Source organism: Doryrhamphus excisus, chromosome 5 (assembly GCF_030265055.1).
Source record: "Doryrhamphus excisus isolate RoL2022-K1 chromosome 5, RoL_Dexc_1.0, whole genome shotgun sequence".
In the NCBI taxonomy this organism is placed as follows: domain Eukaryota; kingdom Metazoa; phylum Chordata; class Actinopteri; order Syngnathiformes; family Syngnathidae; genus Doryrhamphus; species Doryrhamphus excisus.
Genome location: NC_080470.1, coordinates 9868415 through 9890446, shown reverse-complemented (window position 1 = coordinate 9890446; position 22032 = coordinate 9868415). Strand labels below are relative to the sequence as shown.

Here is a 22032-nt window from a genome sequence, read left to right as displayed (position 1 = left end):
AGTGAGGTTAAGTGGCAGTTAGATGTGGGCGATCTAAGTAGATCAAGTGTGTGTGAGTTAAAAGTGAGGCTACACATGTGAACATTTGCTATATCTGTGCAGCACGACCATATAAAGCGTGGTCACATGTATTTATGGCACATTTTCATGAAACAATGTTCTATATTAAAGTTTGATCGAGGTGTTTTCATTTTTTACATCACACAAACATGCACACAAAAGTACCATTTATTTAATTTATTTACACTAAGTTTGTGACTCCATGCAAAACTTTGCCTTATTTATCTGGTTGTAATGCAGACCTACCAACATGCAACCAACATGCAATTTGACTCATGAATATGCATGCACATGCACAGTATATGCTGGGTTAAACTTTTCGCTTGAACAAGCTGCGCGGAAAAGAGGGTCGCTCGAAAGGCCATGTGTGACATTATACTCCATGCGGCATTTGCCCCCAAACTGCAGGGGGCGGTGTATAAAAAACACACAAGTCAACCACACTACTAAACTAGAGCAGAAGAAGTTTGCCATACTTTACTTGACTTCCAACATGGCGACACTTGCGTGTCTACTTATGTAGAAGAGTAATGATGTCGTATTTATTTGCTGCTGCAACAGGAAAGGAAGTGAAGGTGGTCCACCCCTCCTTTGAATAGGAGTGCTGCAATCCCAGTTTGTCATTTTTCCCACCGCAGGGACTTGTACCCTGGCAGGAGAATGTGCTTACAAAAGGCATGCTGAACACAGCAAAAGAAAATAAAAAACAAACAACTTCACTTAAAACACCATTTGTTTCAGTGTTTCTTTATGCTTAAACTACTGTGCGTCAGGGTGGGCTAACTGCTGGTATTTCTATACTTCAGTTGCGAGGATCTCCTGCTTGTAAGGCATTTTTTCCAGCGTGTCTCAGTCAGCATAGTTAGAAAAATTTGGACGTGGGTGACGTCATGCGGACCTAGTGGCTGAGGAAAGCATAAAACAAGCTCAATGTGGAACAGTCCATTGCATGAAAAAGGAAGGGGACAAAACAATTATGATTACAAATTTTGTTGTAATTTTAAGCATGTGAAATAAGACCAAAACAGTAAGAAATACTTTAAATAGAAGAAAAACATCAATAATTAGTTCATTTGAGACGTTTGAGGGCCCATGGAAATCTCAGGGTCATAGGCAATTGCTTGTGTTTGCTAATAAGTCCACAACAGACCCCTCCTCTCACCCAAAGTCAGGTGGCATATAGACTCCAGCATACTTGCAAACCTAGTGAGGACAAACAGCATCGAAAATTCATCAGAACTTCTATGCAATTGAAACAGCAGGTTAGAAATTAAAATATTCAGTCATCAAGTAAATATATACAATACAAATCCACACTTAACACACTTAATTTCACATCAATTAATGGGATATCTTACATGGCAAATAAAACTGCCAACCTGCTTTTCCAGGTAGCTGCCTGAAGAATTAAAAAGGGGAAAAACGGTACTTCTCTTATTGATGACTTTCGGTATCACAAAGCATTGTGGGAAAAAGTAAAAATACAAGCTAAATGTAAAAGAAAGAAAAGTCAATATTGACACTAGAAACCCATTTATTATTGTAATTTATTAAAACAAGCTAAATACCCTTGGTTGTTTAGAAAATGGCGATTTTTTTTAAATCTGAGAATATATTTATTTAAAATGCAATTAACCCATGCATGAAATCAATGTTGGTAACCTTTGTTTATGTCAACAAATAATGAAAAATAACCAAGCAAACAAACACATTGTTTCAGGAAGTCCTGCCCTCACAGACTTTGATTGACAGATAGCGACGCGCCAGTCTTAAGTCCTGGGGAGATCATGTAGGAATGTAGCGAACTAGTGTTGATGAATCACAAACGTAAACTGCAACTATTAAAACAAGACTGAACTCCAAGAAGGAGCGACATGAGGCATCAAAATGTCCTGGTAAGATAGCTTGTTTGACGTACTGTGTTAATTCTCAGCGTCATGTTGGTGTTTAATGTTATAGCACACAACACATTTTGTCACGTAAATTAACGTAACAGAGGATAAATAAATATATGTTGCTAGTAGTGATGCTTAGGAAACCTTAATTTTATACGTAGAAGTGTTTGATTAATTAGGTTAGTCGCACCTGTTTGTGATTGAAACAACCAGCACACACTTTGGTATAAATAGTTTTACATTCAACACGAATGTATCGTGCAGGACAATAACACAAAACATTTATTTAGTGTAATACAAGAAACCTAGTTTTATGGAACATGAGAATGATCCCATATTATGTTCCTTTCCACCTCCACCTTAAAGAGGTCCCAGATAGTGACGTGAAAGTGTGTTGGCCATTTGATGCTTAACTGAAGAAAAACAAAATGATGAAACCTACAGCTCCCATTACTGTATGTGCTTTTTCTGTTTTGTTTCACAAAGCTGGCCTTAGTGAAATGTTAAGTGTACTGTATACAAGGGTCAGGCTCATCTTGCTCGGGGTGGTCAGAGGCATCATCGCCATGAGGAAGGAGGATTTTGCATCATAAAAACAATGGCAACTTCAAAGTGCATTATAGGCTCAGAAGATGTTAGTACTTCAGAGGTGGCATGAAGTTGGCGCTAACAAGGTTTGGCCTGTGTCTGTGTCTGTCTGTTCTCTGTGTGTTGTGAGCCGTCTGGTTGGGACAGGCTGTCCGGGTGGCAGCGTCTGTCAGTGTGTCGACACAGACCATTGTGGCATTTTGCAATTGATGTGGAGCAGCGACGGAACAGGAAGAATGATGGCTAGAGGGAAATGGAGGGTTGTGGGCTTGTGGGGGGCAAGGAAGACTGGGAGGTGCAAGATGACAAAAGTAATTGCATGTAAACATTGTAGGGCAAAATAACATTGCATACAGGGCTGGGCGATATGGACCAAAACTCATATCCTGATATATTTAGGTAGAATATTGATATACGATCTATATCTTGATATTTATTCCATAAAATGAATTTAGACAAAAGTCAAAGCCAAATATGTGTGTTTTATTAAAATGTAAACAATTTTATAGAAAAATAGCAACTGAAATAAAATGATATATTCTCTTTTTTTAAATAAATATAGAAAAAGTTAAATATAATGTAGCTGGGTTAGCAGCGTTAGCGACAGATGGTAAATGATAAATCAACGTTTATCATCTCGTATAAAGTTTGCAGCACAAACCGTAAGTGTTTCTATGCACTCTGCAGTGTGACCCACCACACCAGAGTGGGCGTGCCCGGAGGCGGACCATGAGTGGAATACATTAAAACAGATCATATTTGCAGGAACCATGAAATCCAAAGAAATACAACTGAATAGGTGCAGATTCTGGAAGAACTAGAACACTTTCTTTGCTGCTTAACATGCTGCTCTATAGGAGTCCACAACTCAATACAAAGGAAAATTAGTATAATAGGTCCTCTATAAATCTTGTGACTTCAGTGTATGCATCTGTGATGAGACTTATTACATCCTCTTCATTTGTCATTTACGTTATGTGTTAACTTTTTTTATATTACACTTGATTGTCAGTATGATTAAGAAAAGTTTTATGATGGGAACAGTGTGAATCTGGATTGGATAAATCCATTCTTTTTTAATTTCTATGCCACCCCAACCCTTTGGCCATTCATAAACACAGTAGCCACCTGCTGCTCCATATTGTCTAAACCCAACAGTATTTTCCAATATAGTCGGGTCCTAACCTCTCTTCCCACTGAAGCTACTTGCCCTTTCACAGTCCTCTTCAATTATCCTAATCCTTCCGCCGACTCTGTGATGTTTCCTCCTTTTTTATCCGTCAACAGTCGCCAAGGGATGTAACGGCTAATGTAAGAAAGGTAATGGTCCTCCTCTTTCTCCATGCACCCCTGCTCTTCTCTGCTTTTTGCCTGCTTGGTTGTGTTCCCTGTGCCCTAATTCAATTCTACATGCTTTTCTTGGCTGGACCCAGCCTCTTTCTAAAGTTTCTCTCTCTTGTTTTCCCCCATTAAATCACTCTTCACGCTTTTCTTTTTTTTTCCCCAAACCAAGTTGAGCTTCCCAAAAATGTCTCTCCTTCTGTCTCCTTTGTCCCCCTTGGTCTGCTTTTACTGCTTTTCTGATTTGCTACCTCTGGCTTCTTCCAAGAGTGTCTCGCTCCTCCTTTTGGGCCATCTGCCTCTGTCAGAGGGAGCAGCACACTGGGGCTGAGAAGGGTCATACTCAGGTGAGAGATATCACTTCACCTCCTTTCTCCTTCTATTCTGTCCTCGGTCGCCATTAAACTCATTCCTTCAGTTTTTTCTTTCTCCTTGGCATTCTCCATGGCCCCTTTTGTCTTCAACTGTCATGATTTCCAAACTACAGTGGACCCACTAAGGTTGACCTCAATTCATTCCCCTACAGGTTGACTTCTAATTTGTAGTATCAAATCTTTTGTAGGGGCAAACCACCACCATTATAAACTCTACATGCATTGTTTTAATAACTATAATAACCTTGTGTTCATTTGTAGTTCATTACTACCCACATGACTCCGATCAAAAGCCAACAATACCATTGAGGTTTTTGCCTGATAACATACACACAAGGGTTTAAATGGCTACGACAGGTAATGTGTGATGTAATCGTGGCTTTTTAATATATCTATTATACATCTAATGTACTAATATTGTCCAGCACTTCATTAACCATATCAGTATCAATTGATACCAAGAGCAACAGCTCTTCCCTCAAACTTCACACCTTATGTAATGAATGAACACATTATGCTTTCATTATGATGCCTTTGGAGGAATTTTCACAAATAAGCACTTAGTTAAAAAAAAAAAACACTTTCTGCATTATGCATTGTAAGTAATAAAAATGTGCTAAATTAAATATAAAATATTTTCTCAACAAAAGTAATTTCTCATGATCATTTAAAGAAAGATGCCTCATGCCCCCCTTTCAGACACCGGTATTTTTTTAGATGCCATCTGACAGGATATAGTGCACAGTGTTTTATTGTGAAGGCCAGAAGTGCGCTGTGGTGCGACAGTGAGACAAAGATTTTTGCGTCCTCATAAAAAAGTGCCTCCTGAGCTTCGTGGCTGCTGTCGTGTTGAGTTTGCACAACGTCAGCAAGCATCTTATTAACCTTAGTTGCCCATATTTACAATCTGAAAACGTTTGTAAGAATTCCAGACTGTGACAAACTGATCGAGCAAGGTTGTCATCACTTGTGCGACGATATCATAATGTGCAGAAAAGCGTGTTTCTAGGATCCTGACCGACCCCTGCATGTTTCATCTGGTGCTGCACTGACGTTGATGGATTCCAAGTCATGGGAAAGCAAAGAAAGGTTGTGCAGGAGAAGGTAGTGGGAGCGTAAAACAGTAAAATGACGTAAAAATATATCCAAGACTTTGAGATTGCCAGTCAGCAGTGTTCAAACTATACTTAACAAAACTATAAACGCATCACATCTGTTTTGAACCCATTTCTCATGAGCTGAGATTTAAAACCATTTCTATGTACTCAAAGGGCATGTTGTTCACAAATCTGTCTAAACCTGTGAGTGAGCATTCATCATTTATGATTCATAATCTATCCACCTCACTATGTGTGGCATATCAAGATGCTGATGAGACAGCATGATTATTGCACAGGTGTGCCTGAGTTTGGCCACATTATGCGGTCACTGCAAAATGTGCAGTTTAACAGTATTGAGGATTGTCCGGGGTGGGGGGGGGGTTCAAAAACTAGTCTGTATCTGCTGTGATACCCTTTGCCCTATACACCGATCCAGAGCATCCCAAACACTCTAATGGGTGACATGTTGGGTGAGTATGATAGCCATGCAAGTCCTAGGATGTTTTTAGTATCCAGGAATTGTGTACAGATCCTTGCAACATGGGCTGTACAGTATCATGCTGCAACATGGAGTGATGCTTGTGAATGAATGACACAACAATTGGCCTCAGGCTTGGCCACAATAAAAGGCGACACCAAAATGTGCAGTTTAATTGTATTGCGGGTGGTCTGGGGCGTTTAAAAAAAATTAAAAAAAATCAGTCAGTATCTTGTGTAGGACTGCAGCTATTAATCGAATTGAATACCTTGAAAGAGTAGAACATTTTCTTCTGCCTTGAGGAATCGCTTAAGTCACCAACGTGTACATCACCCGTGCATTGGATGAAGAAGGAAGCAGGTGTTTGAAGATGCGGGCAGATTGAAGAGGCTAGAAAAAGCAGCAAGGAACGAAAGAGAAAGAAAACAAAATGTAAAAATGTGGCTAAACAGTAAGTTGAACACTGTGATGTGTATCAATTGAAAGGCTGAACTTCGCTGTCACCGCTGTGCGGCAACAATGAAATCCTAGTGGTTGATTATGCCATTTGCGCCATGAGCACCAATTAGGAAAATATTGGATAGCTGCAGCCATAATGATCCCTCCAATACTATGTACACCGATCCAGAGCATCCCACACATCCTCAAGGGGTGACATGTGGGTTGAGTGTGCTGGCCATGCAAGTACCCAAATGACCAGTTGACCTGCAACAATCATGCTGTCTTATGAAAATCTTGATATTCCATGCCTGTGAGGTGGATAGATTATGCATCAGGGTTGGGCAATATGGACCTTAGCATATATCACAATATTTTTAGCGTTTATGACGATATCAAATTTGAATTAATCAGTCTTGTATAAAAAGCTACAAACCTTAAGGAAATACACTTGTCACATATTTTAAAGCACATTTATTTATTGCTAACAAACTGGCTAACCTTTCTAATGGGATGTCAGCCTCTGCACACATTGCTACTAAATCTTCAACAAACTGTAATCCCTGCTTGTGATTAAGGAAGATGTAGTCACCCATTCAGTACTTACTGTATATGGAGATACTTTTATGACACTCTTGTTTTGTTAATGCAGACATGTAACAAACGGCACTCTTATTCTCAAGGACGGTCACAGGAGTGTGTTCCGTGTATGGAGAATGTGTATTTACGGCTAAGACGAGCTATGTTAAAAAATAAACATGCTTCTCGTATTTTTTCACGCTGAACTTCCATGTCGTCACCGGGCACTGTATAACGTTACCTACAGTAAAGCTGTAAAGTACAACGTGGTGAGCACGCCGGTAAGCTGACTCTGATATGATGAATTTGACTTTTGGAGCATGTTTTTCCCGAAATTCTGAACCGGGCCTTTAACTTTACAAGTTCCGCTGTAAAATATTTTGGTTAGAAAGTGTGTATGTGTGCTATTGAAAAGATAAATGAGCTTTGTGTACACAGATGCATGACTAAGAAGACACACAGAGAGTGATGGGGAGGACAGAGACAAAAAGTAGGAGGCTCGCCAGTGTGTGGGGGCAACTGAAGGGATCATCTTCCCTCGTCCCTGGCCCCAGCCAGAAGCCTCCGGGGGTCCCTTGGTTCCCGAGGAAAAACATCTCAGGCCCCCGTCACCCCTGAACCTAGCACTGGGCTGTTTACCTTGGCCTGGCTGCCTGACAGCTTTACTGATGTTACATACAGGCACACAGGGACCCTGAGTCAGAGAGGGTGAAGAGAAGAAGGAGGAGGAGGATGGATGATGAATGGAGAAGTGAGAGGAAAGGGGAGGAAGAGTGGCACAAATTGAGGTGAAAAGGATAAAATGGGGGCATAGAGACGGGGGCGAGAATCGGAGGTGCGAGGGAGCCCAGAGGGTTGGCTTACTAGATCTTAATCACCTCGATCAGATCCATTTGGGAGCGCTCCAGAGGAGCCAGCTCCTCAGAGGGCAACAGAGTACACTTTGAAAGAAATATTGTCGACAAAAACACCTCTGCTAAATATACAGGCATTAATTTCCGTCAGCTCTCTTAAGTAGATCACTGCGTATATAGAGCAATATTTAGTTTTCGGGATCACTGCTCAGGGAAGTATGTGAGATTTGAAAAGCAAATGTGGAATGGAGTCTCACTATTTTGACATGAGGGTAGTGTTACTCATTACAGTGTGCTGAAAAAATGTATAAGCACTTTTCAAACTGTTAGGGAGAGAAATGAGCAGAGAGGGAGCCACTATATAAACATTGGTGCGCCCATTTTTTAAAATAGATGAAAATCACTTTGAAACAAAGCTTCACGTCATGGACATTCCCATCATTCAAGTATGGGAAAAAAAGATCTCAAGTCATGAATTATTGCATTGGCTGCATTCTCAGTCATTGTTCAGATGTTTTGTACGAAACCTCCCATCACGTCTGGCAATATATATACATTTTTGCAATCGTTTTGTTTGTCCATTTCTGAGCCAAAAATACTGGGTTGGGCAGGGCCACAGGGGTTTCTACAATGGGGTGCAGGGAGGTCTGTTTTGCAGCCCAGAGCACTAAGTCTTGTTTGTCTGTCCTGAGCAGCTGGACAAGCTGTAATAATACAAACAGGCCTTTGAACAGGCTGCTGTGTTGTGCCGCACAGGCTTGGGTTACATCCCACACACACTCACAATAGCAACCACACATCAGAAAAACAAAAAGACACTCTAAACTACATTTGTTCACGCGATGAGGATCATAGATGAATGACACAAACAGCCCTAAAAGCATTGAACTCGTTATTATAGGTGCATAAAGTAGCGTAACCTTACTTTGTGTGTGATTGATCGTCCCAAACTCTTGACGCCCTGTTTGTATGTCGTCTCTGTTTGTTTGCTTGTTTGTGCAGACGGGTGGCTTGCTTGTTGTTTGTTCAAGGCTGATCATTTGCCACAATGAATCATTGGCAGGGGGAGCACAACCACAAACACACACGCACACACACAAACACACACTTATTACCACCGCTGTTAAACTGATTTAGGCTTGCACAAACACATCAAGCTCATGGTGCTGTCCGTCACCCTCTCTGGATGGAAGCTGGAACTCTCCGAGGGGGGAAAAATAGTTGAGTGCCATTCCACATCACTGCACTGACTGATGGCTTCCTCTGTTATGTAATGGCGTTCAGTACCTCACCATAGTTGCCTAGGATTTGGCCTTTTGTGCACATACAGGTGAACAACGTCTAAAACAGAAATTTGAAAAAAATAAAATGTTTTGGGGACAAATATGCAACCAAACTTCAAACCACCATGATGTACAGTTAATAAATTACTAGACCACCCTTGTTTGTTCAGTTTCTTGTTCATTTTAATGCCTGGTACAACTAAAAGCACATTTGTTTGTACACATAAAATGACAAAAAAAGAGTTTAATTTAATATCTAATTTAATATCTTATATCCAGCCAATTCCGTCATGTTCTTGATAATAACTAAAACCACTTAAGTTCTTACATCAACAGCTATGGCATTGTACCGCCAAAAAATGTTATACTTATGAGCTATTGTTGTCATGATATTTTTCCAAACAAATGTACCTTTTGTACCAGGAATTAAAATGAAGAGGAAACTGAGTTTTACCTCTATTTTCATACACTGTCACAGTTGTAGTACAATATTGTGCACATCAAACTGTTGTATTTTACCCTTTCATAAGTTGAATCCTTGGTATTAATAAAGATGTGGACAGAAGCGGTAATCATTTTCCCCCATCTCTTTTGCCCATCCATAATGTCATCACCGGTCGATTGTAGATTTTTGCTTTTAATGTTTTAATGGCTTGTGTTCCAATTCAGGGTGAAGTGAAGTACAGGGAATTGGCATTGTATCTGTATCACACCCTGCCCCCCACACACACTACAACCATATCAGCTATAAATATATTTCCTCTTCTGTCTCAGACAATAGGAAATAACAGAGCTTTCACTCTTAGACTTTTCATCATGAAGGAAAAACTGAGACCCTCCTAACCCCTTTCACCATTCCTTTCACCTACTCCCATAATGCGGATACTTTAGAGCACTTAAGGCTTCAAAAAAACAACATGCGTGTTTGTTTACCTACTTATTGAAAAAGGGCTATGTAGCCCACCATCACTGTGTAGAAAAAGTGTCACCTGTAATGCTGTTACGGTAGTAACCTGGCAGCTGCTGTCAGTCAACCACATCTTATTCACCTAGGAAGCCTATACTAAGCGGAAACGCGCCATATTTCTTTTTATTTGTCACGTAAGCCTCACAAAACCATCTAAAACCTTGCTAGTATATTTTACTGACAGCTCCCATTGGTCTGATGTGATTTCGGCTCTGTGGTGCATTTCCTGAAAGAAGAGAGGGCAAAGTTGAAACAAATCAACTGTCACCTGGATGTGGAGCTCCCAGCAGAAGAGGCAATTATGCCTGACATTTGGCATGAACTCTAAATAAAGGTAATTTGCAGCTCCTTATTTTTACTCCTGAAATACATTCAAATTAGAAGCAGGTTCTTGCACCATGTAAAGTCCCACCATCCGTGGGAGCCCCGTGGTGGGTGGATGGGTGCTGGGAACGAGATGCAGAGAGGATGTCTAATCAAAGTAAATGAAAACACTTGTGCAATGACATGGGTCTGTTTTTTTTTTTTTTTTTGCACCGACCAAAAACTCCTGATCAAAATTTCAAGACCAGTTGAAAAATTGCCATAGTTCACATTTTCTACTGTTGGAACTCAAGCTTAAAAATGTATAGAAAGAAAGAAATGGGAGTAAGACAAAATAAATTTTGAGTAAGCAATTTATTTCAAATATGCATGAAACTGAAATAGGCTGATCAAAAGTTTAAGACCTCAGCCTTTAAAAAATGTGGATTCAGCGTAATTTTCTCTCAGGTATTCACACTGTTATGATCTCTTGATGGAAATGGTGGAAAAAAGCTTTCTCTCTTTGATCGCGGTTGGATTGTTGAGCTACAGTACATAAGCAAGCCTCTCACAGCATGTCATTGCTGCTGAGGTTGGCTGCAGTAAGACTGTCATTTTAAATTTCTGAAAAGATCCTGAGGGTTATGGAGCAAAAAATCAAGATATAGAGCCAAAAAAAATCTCACCGACCTGAACGGAATGGTCCCATTGCCTTTAGTCCAAGACATGAGATGACCTCAGCCCAAATGAAGGTTGTTCCTAGTGTAGAGTGCAGTGCAGTAACGTTTGGACGTCAATGGAATTTGGCTCCTTCAGTTGTCGGGTTTTGGACAGGTGCGATTCTACAGCTCTCACAGAGGTTGTTTGTGTATATATGCTCGGTACTTGAAAAATTAGGGTGAACGTTGACTACAACCTCCAAGTTTCTGTGTAACTTGTGATTATCATACATTCCCACTTCAGACTACACATGAGAGCAAGAACGTATGAGAAGATAATGGACGGAATTACTATACGTAGTACAAGTAATGGAATGAAATAGGGTACATATGTACAATAATCTGAGTGAAGAACAAGGATATTGTTGTAGGATGTAGGAAGAAGCAGAAGGGTATGTAAAGGCCATGTTCGTAGGAATAAGTGGGGCACACGGGATGAAAAACCGGGAGCAGGGTAGACTTGGGTGTAAGGATTTGGAGGGACTCTCTGGACTGTCGCATCTGTAAAATCCATTGAGTAGCGTGTACTTGTGGTGTGACACTGGGTTTTTCACTGCCGGCGTTTGCTTGGGTGCGCATAGCAAAACTGGCATCGGGTTTCATCAGCGTGCAATGGGGGGCCGTCTCCAGTTGACACGTGATGATTTAGTCAGGTGTGAGCGTGCATTTTCCAATTTGGAGGGAAATAAATTAAAAGTTTCTTTTTTTTTATGAGACCTTTGTCCCTGGCCTTCGCGAGGCTCTCTCTCCCTCGCTCCCTCCCTCCTGCTGTGTACTGTCAACCCAACTGATGTGTTTATAAAGAGCGTGACAGTGGGAGCTGCTCCCACTAAAACACAGACACGCACTTTTACAAGATACACAAACCACATGTGCATCAAGGCTAATGAAAACAATAGAATGAATGAAGTACATGCACAGATGTGTGAATGCAGAGTAGAATATAGGTTGCTTGTGTACGGCTCACTGTTAATGGCTTTGTGGGCAAACAAAAATGTAAAAAGAACAAGAAAAACGTCAGGAGTGTAAATTTTTTCCAGGTGTGGGCGCATCGCTGCATGATGTTTGAATAAAACTGGTGAAACAGGTGTAGGCATTAGAGGATGGAGAACAGATGAGTCCATAAGCTTGAATGACTTTCTGAGTAGAAGAAGACCTGTTTGAGGTCTACAGGGGTGGAAAGCAGGAAACCCAAATCTTGCATGACCCCTGACCTTAATTTTGTTTCCCTGCTACTGCTTCCACATATGGCTCTAAATGAGAGCCAGTCCTGTCTTGTCTGCCTTGGAACTCTTTCTTGCTGTCCGCCTGTTTATCACTGTCTCTTTGTCTGCGGGTCAATATAACTGACCTACCGACTGTCTGTTCGTTTGTTGGCCTGTGACGGATTGTCTCCCTTAAATGGTCTGTTTATTTGGTTTAGATCAACCACCTCATCTGCAATTAACTTGACCAACTGAGTTGAAGTCAGATTCATGAGTTGCAATTTTCACACACTAATCCTTCCCAAATAATTATTCTAATATGAATTGAGATACAATACCAATTTCTGCAGTTTCTGTTCATACAAATATCATACTTGTACAATTTCATTGTCTTTAGCAGAGGTAATGTTTTTACATCACCATTTGTGTGTTTGTCAGTAAAAACTTGTGAAGCAATTTCCATGAACCTTCCATTTGTGGATTTTTTTCAACATTTGCATGTTGAATTCGCCAAAGAATTCAAATATTTGAATGTTTACATTGCAAGATGAGGAATTTCCTTTTATTTTTCCATTGAAAAAAAATCATTAATATTAACAAAGGCAGATGGATATTTATGAAGGTGTACAAGTTGTACAAGTGATTCAATTCAAGACTGTTTGGCCTGGGTAAAAGTTGCCTATATTATTTGCCATTCTGCCATTGTTGGATGGACCAAAACAATGATGAACAATGAGTAGTCATTGTCAGACACACTTGTCTGAAGTGGTGAACCGTGGTGGTCAGAAGCTGGATGTGAGGGCGTCACGTTTACTAAGTGCAGACAATCTTGGCACAACATGGGTAGTGTAAATTTGGTCATTAAATGTTTTTTGTTGGACTACCCATGTTTAAAAAATAAAAAAAAAACTCTGGTAAACCCACTGATTGTGGTGAAAAAGGCTATTGGCAACTCCAGACATCGTTGAGCTTGTAATTCGTAATAGGTGGATATATGTATTTCCTGTACATGTACAGGTACTTGAAATTTGTTGACTTGCTTTACTGTTTTTAACAAGATTGCGGTGGGCGCTATGATGTAAAAGTTTAAAATTATATAAGTCAAAACTTTAGTGTAATAAATAGAAATTGTGAAATGCAGTATTGTTCTGTTGATTGATGGGTCATGGGGTGTAGAGATGTTCATGATCCAAGATTCATCCATGGATTATTTAACTGCAGCTCCTCATTTACAGTGGAACTTTGAACAGGAAGTCAATCGACAACCGTAGTCTCCGGGCGAGTCGGCCTGAATTTGCAGAGCCCTCCTACGCGCAACAGATCGAAGGAGATCAGTAACTTTTACTGAGGTGGGTCAAAGTCTCCTTCCTTTATGAGTTGTTACAACATGAATGGGAGCACAGAGAGGGAAGGGGAGGAATAGACTAAGAAGGAGGGGAGGGAAAGGAAGTGAATGGTGTAGTTTTTCTCAGCTCTAGCGCCCCTGAGCAAGGTGAGAGGTGGGGGGCCAGGGGGCACTGGCTGGGTGGTCAACATGATCGGCGGACTGCGGGTGTGTGTGTTTATGTGTGTGTTAATGGCTGTATGTGCATGAAAGTCTGAAAGAGAAAGTGGTTCTCTATGCTAAGTGTCCAGCCATGGGAATAATCAAATGTCTCTCATATTTCGTTCTCACCGCCGTTTGATGCCTTCTTCCCTCCCCCTTTTCTATTCCTGTGTTTCAATCAGTTTTCTCACCCTCCAAATGCTCTGCGTCTGTTCTTGTGTCATTGTTATTCCATGCTTAGCTTACTCATGCACATTCTCTGAGGTTTCGCTCTTTATGGGCTGCAGAATGAGGTGTAGACCAAAATGACTACCCTAATCGAGAACCCGCACGGGTCCTAAAACAACACACACCGTTTAGCCAGCATAATTCATTCCTTTTGGCTATAAAATACCCAGGTCTAATAAAAAAAGGCATGAGGCAATGAAAGTTGAAGTGGCTGAATTCATGCAGCCTCTTGGTAACAAAAACACAGAACTTTATAGTGGAGTCAGTTCAAGGGCGTTGGATGATGAAATAAAGGCAATAGCGTCACATTTTGGGGTATAAAAAATTGTTGGACTTTATTATTTGCAAATGGTTGGCTTATCATGAGTCGGGGAACACTCACAATCAAGGTCAAACTTATATCTGCCAGTTATTACCTCAATACTTGCCATTTCATTCATCTATCCAAAATAAACAGATTCAGTTTTTAATATTAAGTTTGTATTCAGTTAACTATTACCTCAACAGCCACAATCATGTTTTGGTACGTACCTTGTAGTAAATGCAGAACATAAAATTTGTTTGTGTAAACAGATTTAATGTGTTTTTAAAATGATATATAAAAAACTGCAACATCTCTCACCGAGAACAGGAGACTTTAGTATAAAGAGGGTTTTAGAGTCTGGCTTCTCAATAGCACAAACGCAAACCTTGGCTCACGCTAACCAAAGGCTGGGCTGCGCTGTATTTGTTTATGGAGTAGACATGCGATGAAATCGCAAGGCAGTTACTTCCTGTCCCTCACTCAATGTGTTCCATGTGGGAACTCGTGGTATATTGATTCCCAAGAGGACACAATGCAACTGCTGCCAATAGCACCAAAAAGAGCTTCAATTCAAATTGCCAAAGACAACTATAATTATGTATTGTCGTATTGTTATGTATAGTCGTGTATTTCTCTACAACTCTGATACAAATGTCCTAAAATGGTGGCCACAGCCCAAAATGCACTGCACGATCATTTGCAAGTATTGAAAGATTTCGTCTTGTGCGTGTGATCCAAGATTGGGTTGTAAACAAACCGGATGGTATTTTGGATGCTAAACAAACAGACGAATGCAAGCCAAGGTAAAGGTTTAGCAAAAATTGTGGTTGTTTACCGAAAAACATGCTAGCTGGGGTGGACCTTAACAGAGGGACCGCTGTATTATGAAAGTATACCCTCAAGGGGTTTACATTACAACAGTTCGATTGCTATGGTAACATTGTTGCTTTATTTATTTGTTATTTGATTTTCGACTAACACTCTTCTTGCTCTTTGGCATGCTTATGCATTCATTAAATTTGTCTCTGTGTAAATGGGTGATGAATTGTACAGTATGGAGGCTGGACCACTTTGGGTACACCACAGTCAAGAACTGCCTTCTGTCATCAGATGCTGCAAAATTTAAACACTAGCAGCCACAAACCTTATTCCCTCTTGCCCTGTGACTACACTGGTATTGACTTACCAAACCAAAAAGTTAACTACGCACACATGTTTTGCTCCTTCTGTGTTAGTCACCAGAACATTTGTCTCCCCTTTCTTTCTTTTTTTTAATGCTGTCCATGTTCACACCCGTCTTTGATCTTGTGATCCTACCCTTCTTGTGTTGTCGCTCCAGTGGATATCATTGTCAAAAGAGCACTGTCAAAAGTTTAAGCGTTGTGCGTTGATTATTGATCAAGGCGGATCACTTTGGGCATGGTCAAGCAATGTGAGGCAAGAACATTCATTTCAGATGGTCCGGGTGTGACACAATTGGTCCCGGATGCTGTTTCCCAGCAAGAGCCAGTGTCACATTCACAGGTTCCATATGTTTTGAACTCTAGAGTGGTTTGGGCACAGGGCTGATGCCAGCTCCTTCTCCCAAGTGCAGTGCACAACCACAAGAAAAATGAAAAACATTGACAAATACTTAGGCGAACCCTGTAAGTTCTCATTGCGTTTAAATATTTTTTTTTCAATTAATTTAAAAATTTTGGTCCGGATACAATTCTTGTATTTAGTGTTTTATTACTATATTTTATGTCCTTCATGTAGACCCGAGTTCAAGTCCACCCTTGGGCATCTCTGTGTGGAGTTTGCATGTTCTCCCCGTGCATGCGTGGGTTTTCTCCGGGTAGTCCAGCTTCCTCCCACATTCCCAAAACTTGCTAAGTTAATTGGTGACTCCAAATTGCCCATAGGTATGAATGTGAGTGTGAATGGTTGTTTGTCTATGCCCTGTGATTGGCTGGCGACCAGTCCAGGATGTACCCCGCCTCCCGCCCGAACACAGCTGGGATAGGCTCCAGCACCCCCCGCGACCTTCGTGAGGATAAGCGGTAGAAAATGAATGAATGAATCAATGTCCTTTGTGTATTCTGTGTACAGTGTGAGTGATGTAGTGGTTAATTTAGGTATAGGTATAAGAGCTGACTTTCACCAATATGAGACTTACATCACACGGCACCAGCAGTATGTATGTCTGGTAATGACAAGGCAAGGTGGATGCAGCGTCCTCATGTCCCGTTTCTCCTGAGCTCCACCGCATCAGTGGTGTCTAAGTTACCACTCTTTTCGAATTGCTCTCCAAAGGTTCTATTCATTTATTTTCAGTTCCTATACTGACCGAATTAGAAAGTGGGGTTCAGCAGTAGTCCGGAGGGAGTGCTTGGAAGTGTGACCAATCACAGCGGAGTGGGCGTGCCTGGAAGAGGCCCATGGGAATAAATTAGAAAAAGACAATTTTTGAAATTCAAGGAAATACACCTGGAATAGGTGCAGATACTGGAAGATCTAGAAAGTTTTCTGTCCTGGTTATTGCGTGTAGCTGCTATATGGGAATCCACAACTCCAATACAAAGCACCAAAATATGAGTATAATGGCTCCCCTTTAAGTTTAAGTGTAAAATTACTACATCTTCTGCCTGGAGTGTGGCAGCTGTTGAACTATGATTAAAAAAAAATGTCTCATGTTTCACTTGGGAACACCAAGTGTGGGGATTGCAAAGTTTATAGTGTGTCCATCCATTCCTTTTGTATGCCACTTATTCTTATTAAGGTTGCTGGAGTGTCTATCTGTTTAAATATCCCATGTTAGTGTATGTGGATATTAATTATATATTCATGTGCACTCAATAGTCCAGAATTGACGGTAGTTTGTCATCTAAAGAAGATGAACATAATTGTCATGTTAGCTGTATGATGTTGAGCTATATACATGCAGAACACGATTCTGCTCCATCAGTTAATTCATATTTGTCCCTGTCAGTTTATAGAGGGAATGCATTTGAAGGCCTAATTAGTAGAGGCCATTACATCTACCTACAGGACTGGAGTGGAATAGGATCACATAATGGGTCAAAATTTCTCAATGAAATGACTCAATCATTTTTTTGGCCTTGGTGTGAAGGTCCATTCATTGCCTTGGTGTCTCCCAGCTTCACTTGGGAGCTTTCACTCTTCGAGCAAGTGTTGTGTAGTCTCAAATCAGTCATGCTACTGTGGATGTCATCATTTCAACGTGTGAATTTTGGCAATTATTATGAGGTTCATGATATTGACAGTAATACTCCTGACAGATGACACTCAAGATGCTCCTGATTTGTGTCCCAAATGTTGATTGTCCCTGTAGAAGTCAGGAGTCAAGCAATACAGGCAGGTATATTAGCCAGATGAAGCTCTATAACTGAATCCAGCCAGGACAGTACATCAGTGCATGCTGTAGTGGGCGCTGTTCTGTCACTGTTGTTCCATGCTGTTGAACACCTGCAAGTTTGGGAATACTTTTTGTATGTGGTGATGTGGAAGGCACAAATAATGAGGGGAGGATTATGTTAACATGCACTGTAAATCAGCGATAAGGTCTTGGCTTTTCACTCTGCAGTAGCCACAGATTGCTGCCCTTCATTGTATCACTAAACTGATAAGGTGTGAAATATGGCACTTCATTGTGTTTGATACACTCTGCATGCTACCTCATTCCACTATAGCTGAAATGAGGAGTGGAAAAGAGAACAGAGTGGACAATGAATGCAGGCAAGCAAAACAATAAAAAAATCTATTAAAAATGAGTTAATGTTTGATGAAAATAAACACAGATCTTTCGATTCTTTTATTGCCGCAGTCTGACAGCAGCCAGAGACAATGAAAGTAGCAGACACAGTAAAGTCATCCAGCTAACATTTACTTTAGCGCAATGCTTTGCAATGAGCTTTGTGTTGTTATATTTTATCTTGCCTGCCCGTAAATGACCCTGCATCCACTGTCATTATGTAGCTCTACTTTTAATACACAAGTGAATTTGTCATAATGTGCACTGGCCCTCCTTGCCATAGCAACAGTGACCCCTGACACATTCCATCCAGCTGTTTCTGCTTCTCCATCTTCCTATAAATTTATGACCGTAAAGCTGTATTCTGTAAGTAAAACCCGATTTCCACACACATAAACAATGTTCGGCTTCAGTGCTGCTTTCACTACTGATTTGCAGCTGCTGTCTCGTCCAGAAAATCTATTAGTCAAAATCTAATCGATGACAAACGGCGGTCAGCAGCTTTTTACTGGAGGAAACTATTAATGCAAATCATTAGTGCTTCCGTGAAACACTTCCTCCTCACAATTTTGACCTCAAGCAAATTTGTGCATGAGGGATAGAGGAAAAAAAAATCTGCTTCCTGAGTGCTGATTAATCTCCAGTTTATGCTTTGGCACGCACAGAAAGACGTAACTGTTAAAGATAATTCCCAAGATTGCTCTTCTGTCCCTCTTATCTCCTCTCCTACTTAATGCGTCGTCTCTCCTTGTGTTGAATTCTCTGGTTTGATTAGCTAATGAGGCATGAGCGCTGCACCTGTACTTGTGGCAAATTAGTCACTTTCATACATAAATATGTTGAGACCATTAGTCTTTTGCTTTGTGGAATATTTGTTTATTCAGTAATTGATCTGCTGTGATTGGCTGGAAACCAGTCCAGATTACCCCGCCTCTCACCCAAAGTCAGCTAGGACAGGCACCAGCATACCCCCACGACCCTAGTGAGGATAAGCGGCATCGAAAAAGGTTGGATGGATAATTGATCTGCTACGTCAATGAAAGTCATAGAGAAGGATTGGTTAGCAAATACCAAGGGTGTAACGCCATGGTTTAATTTACATTACTTTTTGTCTTTTACTTGAGCTTTCCGTTTACATATTTCATAGGGACGGCAAGGTATTTATAGGAGATGACTCTGCAAGCCAAAGACTGGGCTGCACTGAGGAGATGCATGACGATGGGCAGTTATACTGCTTGTCCCCCACGTAAAGGGGAACTGCACTTTTTTTAAAAAAGATTTTGCCCATTGCCCATTAATAAGAGCTAGCTAACAATGGACGTCAGGAGAAATACTTATTTTGAAAAAAGAAAACAGTATTCCATTTACATAACGGACATCTATATTATCTAAGCTTCAGCGATATTGTAATTGTAGCAGCTAACGTGAAAAACAGAAAATATTTTTCTGGATGAATAATACGATGCCTTGCTAGCCGCTCAAATATGACAAGATACTGCTAGTAGCTAAACTTTGCCAAATCACTATTACTAGCAAACATAATTAATGTGTGTGTGTGCGTCTGTGTGTATTGCATGGGGCGTGTCTTGCAATGTCAGAACAGGAAGGGGGTCGTACATAATGCTTGCATTATGTGCATTCGAAGTTAGTGCCTCCCATGCAATACTTAACCAAGGCGGACAGCACCTTTTTATGTGTTGCATGCTGGAACTCAGTGCTCCTTTCGTACCAAATTTCCATACTGATACAGAAAAGATAAACAGTCTACTAAGAAGAAACTACCATCAACAAATTAACAATATGCAGCAAACCTATAATGTAAAACCTAAAACCATTAACATTGAACAACATTGTTGGTAATGCAAAACAGGGTGTGAGTTTGCAGTTTAAAGTATACAACACATTTGTATTCTAGAAATGTAACCATACATAAGCATTGTAACACATGTCAACATAACTTTGACCTCCACTTCCCCCCTAATGGTATGCAAGACATATTACGCCCTCAATTAGCAAGCAAGAACAACAGCTTATGGTGGAAATACGTAGGTTGGCATGGGAGAAGAGAACACACTTTTACTGCTGTAATGAAAATAAAACACAAAGACTTTTTGGTCCACAGTGCAAGTTGGAAAGACAAATATTATTTTCTTTATGAGTGGGATAGGGCCGGAGACAAGCTGCAAAAAACCCAATAAAAAACTTAAATGATCGAATGGCTGAGGTATTAAATCTCACAACTTTGGAACTTTGGCTGTGTGGGATCCTGTCCTGGATGAAGGAGGAGGAAGGTGTGAATGAGAGACACAAGTGCTGTATTAGACACACTCAAGTACAGTTATTCATTAGTCATCTTAAAGTTATGTCGGCAGAGCAATTACCTCAGTAAATCTTAATGTTGGAGTGGATATTACATTTTAAATTAATAATTTTAAATGACACCTTTTTAAATACATTCAAACTCAACACTCCTGTAATCAGAATTAGGCAGAGGATGTTTTAATGCACGTGTTTTATTTTCAGTTCAGTTTTAAGATACGTGATATGTATGTGAAAATAACAACCTATTTTTAATTTTTATGAGATCTTCTACAAGTTGTTTTCCATATTGCAAGCTTTTGTTCTTGTATTTTGGCTCGAAATAACATTGTATTACAGTGTTAAAACACCATATTTTGTGATAATTAACTGATCAGCATACAGCAACAAAGATGCGGCAACTAAACATTACGGCAGACACTGTTGCATTATGCCAGGCATTTTTCAAAGTGTGGCCCATTGAGCCTCCCCTCAGATAATACAATACACTTGGGGTACATTGAGTGCTGTCAAAAATAGTGTGTTAATGGCGGTAAAAATGTATTTAATTAATTCCGTAAAAATTTGTAGCGCAAATTAATGCACTCACATCCAGTCAAGCCACACCTCTCTGTTATGGCAGATGGTGGAGGCACACAGTAATATAGATAGATAGAGTCTGATACTCTTTTATAACTTTGTTCTGACCTGAATACATCAACAGTAGTGTAATTTCAAAACCATCCATGTATCACTAAGGGTTACTCTGCGGACCACCCTGAATGACTCCTGTTCTCTAGCGATTGCCTCAAAGTTGTATTATATCCAGTGTCCTAAATTTATTAGCAACAATGTAAGGCTTTTTTGGCCCACTTGCACCCATTTTAGAGGGGAAACATGAAGTCCAACATATACTGTGGTATATGTGGTTGATAATGAACCCAAACTCACTTCTATGAGTGCCTTGCTAAGGATTGTGAATGTGATGGAGTGGTTCGGACCTGAACACAGTCATGCACCTGTAGGGCATCCTTAAGCAGAAGGAATGTGGAGGAGTCCAAGTTGTCTAACGTCCACCAACTCCAACAGTGATGTCATCATAGAGGAAAAGGAGTCCAGTAACAACCTGTGCAAACTGGGAATGATAATGGTGCTGAAAATAGATTTTAGAGGGGACCTATTTTTCATTTCAAAGGGCTCATTTTTCGGCCCTTTGTATTGAGTTGTGGACTCCTATAGAGCAGCTACGCACGATAACCATTACACAAAGCTTTATAGCTCGTCCAGAATCTGCACCTATTCAGATGTATTTCTTTGGATTTTGTGGTTCCCGTGAAAATGGTCTGATTTAATGTATTCCACCCATGGCCCGCCTGCAGGCACGCCCACTTCGCTGTGGTTGGTCACACTCGCAAGTGCATAAAAGGACTTCCGGTTTGTTCTGCTAGCTGCGAACGGTATAGGAGTTGATAATAAATGTTGATGTAACCTTTTAAAATGTCGGTTTTTAATATACAGCTGTGTGTTGGATTCCGAATTCCGAAGATGATGCATACTGCCCATCTAAGCTACAGATGGTATTATTGAATATGACCATCATTGCCCCTCTTAATAAGCCTGTCTCTGCCTCAATTGCAACGCCTCTTCCAGTGTGCAAGTCAACAAACATTAAAGGACCATTGGCTTCCTGAGCAACTGACATATTACCCAGTTTTCCA

General features: G+C 40.5%; 1 long non-coding RNA gene across 2 annotated transcripts in view; it reads left to right on the top strand.

Moving 5' to 3' along the window:
- The first annotated feature begins 1839 nt into the window (after positions 1–1839).
- LOC131130084 (uncharacterized) overlaps positions 1840–22032 on the top strand; it is a 90502-nt gene continuing 70309 nt past the window's right edge. For both annotated transcript variants that reach the window (XR_009129950.1, XR_009129951.1), the window contains exon 1: positions 1840–1955. This is a non-coding gene — a long non-coding RNA (uncharacterized LOC131130084). The remainder of the gene's footprint in view (positions 1956–22032) is intronic.